At 42.4% G+C, this 2973-nt stretch overlaps 1 pseudogene; it reads left to right on the top strand.

Moving 5' to 3' along the window:
• Window positions 1-1164, top strand: part of LOC112504422 — a 28457-nt pseudogene extending 27293 nt beyond the window's left edge.
• Window positions 1165-2973: the final 1809 nt, after the last annotated feature.

The following is a 2973-nucleotide window of genomic DNA, read 5'->3' as shown; positions in this document are numbered from 1 at the left end:
TATATATATATATATATATATATATATATATATATAGGGGTGAGTTTTACTCTATGTACTAAGAAGAACTATCAGAAAATAATCCATTTTTCCATTTGAACCTCAAACAAGTAGGAATTTGTCGATGATTACAGCAGCTCATGGTAAATCATGCTGGATAATTGGTTCCAAGTGCTTTGTTGCAACTTTGAACACTGGTATAAGGAGTATATTGATGTGTAAAGTTGTTCACAGTGGATAATTGAACAATAAGTTAGGTAAATCTAAACATCCTTGAATAAGGTCCGTCCAAGTATCAATCTATAATACTGATTGGTTTAAGTTTACGTGACATCATTGCTTTCAAAAAAGTTTTGAGACCGGTGATGCATTTTCTTGTTACAAGCAGATCTTTCTGAAGTTGAAGACTTTGGTAAAATCTAAAAGATAGGACTCCATGGCTAGGTCAGCAGAAAGCACGGGTTAGGCTTTCAAAGTTATTAACTCATGCCTTGGTGTGCATGATAAACAATTATCCAACCATTTGCAAGGGATGAAAAAGAAAAAAAGATAATTTCTTATTTACAGATCTTAAAATGACCAAGGAGAATAGTAATGATGATGTTGTAGACATGTTGGGTGAGTCTCCAAGAACCACAGGAACATAGAAAGAGGAACACTCTTTTCAAAAAGTCATTAAGGGGAAAAGAGAAACACTCCTTTCAAAGAGTGGTTTACTGGGGGTTTCTCCAAACCATAATTAATAAAAGTCATACAAGAAACTTGTCCTCTTGAAATGTTAAACTACAAAGATTATTTAATCAACTCTTACTTGATTATAATCTTGTTTCTGTTTACATATTCTACTTGAAAAACCTTATATCTTCTTTATCGATTTTTCAAAAGAAGTTTTTGTTGTTTCAAAAAAATTTCTATATTCTTCTCTCAAACAATCTTGGTTTTTACTAACAACCTGTTTATCTTATTCTTATTATTAAAACAGATGCATCCAAGAATGTGAACTTTTCTCTCGATGAGGTATCCTTCAAGGTCGACAACCATATTGCCTTGTTGGATATCCCCTCATCCAAAGCGGACTACCAAGAAGCGGTCGACTTCCTTAAACAGTTGTCGCTAGGCTTCGCACTCAACCATGAGCCCATCATGGTGAAAGAACTTCTTTAGCAGTTCTAGTTCACTGCAGAAGTCATCGATGTCAAGGTCAAGCCTGGACGCCAAGTTGAATAGGTCAACTTCACCTTCAACCGCATGGAAGTGAAGTTTGGCGTGAACACCTTGAGGATGGCTCTTCGCCTTCCCAAATACCCCTGCGACAGTGAACCCACAACGACCGAGATCATCGAGTGTCTCGACGCCATTGGCTATCAATGGCCAATGAAGAAGGACTCAAATGCTCCCATGAAGTCCTTGTCAAAAATTGAGAAGAACAAGATGTCAGCTGTCTGGCAATATCTGTTCTTTCATTTCATCCAGTGCATGGTGGAAAAACTGGAGGCAAGGACCATACCTCTAGGATCGCCTTGACCATAGGCGTATTTGCGATTYAACRTCRCAATATAAATTATGTTGCRGTCATTTTCGATGACCTGGTGCTCAAGCTGAATAAGCGCCAGCGAGAAAATGTGCTGCCTTACACTAGGTTCCTTTCGATGGTTTTTATGAAGATCTTTGGAGATAATTACTCCACGAAAGGAAACCTTCAGGTTTCCAAGCTTGGATCCAGGATTCTGGATCATAAGTTGAGGGACAGTGATGTGGCGCTAACTTCTATTGTGTCCATTAGTACCTCTTCTCCTCAGGTGGCCAGGACAAGGGTAAACCCTCCCCCGAGTCCAGCCAAGCCACCAAAACCCCTTCAAAACAACCCTCTCAACCAACTTTTGGTTCTCCTCAAAGAGCCAAGAAGGCCAAAAAGGGGACAACCACGTCTCTGGCTGAAGCCTCTCGAAAGGTTTCAGCTATTAAAACTAGCCTTAACCCCGAAACGCCTTTAGCTAACCCTCCTAGCTCTTCAGTGATCCCTCCCATCACTTTCATAGCAGTGGCCTCTACCCCAACCGCCTCAGTGACCCAAATAACTAAAGGTGTGAATATTAGCGCCGCCACCGCTGAACACCCACGTCTCTTCTCAACCATTTTCTCTTCTCCTCCTTCTTTGGTCTATACACGTGTCGATGAAGTATCAGCGACTGTCCTCCCTAATATTGAGACACACACTACAAGACCTGAGGTTGCTCCTCTTGATGCTCCTCAGCATACAGATGTCCATCCTCTCGACGACATCTTTGCTCACGCTAGTTACAATCCTTTAGGTGTCATTGATGGCCCCTCAGGTATTCCATCTTTCTACCCTTTCATTTCTACTAACCTTGAGCCCTTTGTTTCTCACACTTCCTCTCTTGCAGGTCCTTCTTCTATGCATCAGCCAGATGCTGAAGAAGAGGACGAGGACGGGGGTGAGAAAGAAGATGGAAGGGATGAAGAGATTGATGATGACTATGATATGGCATCTGACATCAAACTTCTCATCGCCGTTGTTGATTCAGTTCTCAGCAGGATAACTGAAGTCCACCAAGAGATGCCCCGCCAGGCTGACCTTGATGCGAACTTTTTAGCTATTCAAGCGGACGTTCAAGAAGTTCAGAGTCACCTCCTGACTCTCCAAGAAGTTGTTCAAGCCAACACCGACGCCATTGCTGCTCTCTCCAGCAGGGTTGACGATGCTCAGGCTCTCGCCGATCAGTAGACTGGTCTTCTTCAGCAGATCTTGGATGCTGTCCGTCAACCAGCTCCAGTGATCCCACCTTCTTTATTTGCTGATGATTGCACCCAGCTCAATGAGACACGTGAGGCAACGACAACTCTAGCAAGTGCTCTGTCAAGGCTAGAGGAAATGATGATTCTCTAGCGTCAGCGCTTAGACGAACTCTTTGGCCAATTCTCTCAAGTCTTAGCCAGAGAGGGGGAGATGAG

This window comes from Cynara cardunculus, unplaced genomic scaffold (genome assembly GCF_001531365.2).
Source record: "Cynara cardunculus var. scolymus isolate 2C unplaced genomic scaffold, CcrdV1 Un_Scaffold_5547, whole genome shotgun sequence".
Lineage (NCBI taxonomy): Eukaryota > Viridiplantae > Streptophyta > Magnoliopsida > Asterales > Asteraceae > Cynara > Cynara cardunculus.
The sequence above is the reverse complement of the archived record's forward strand: the minus strand, read 5'-3'. Positions and strand labels throughout refer to the sequence as shown.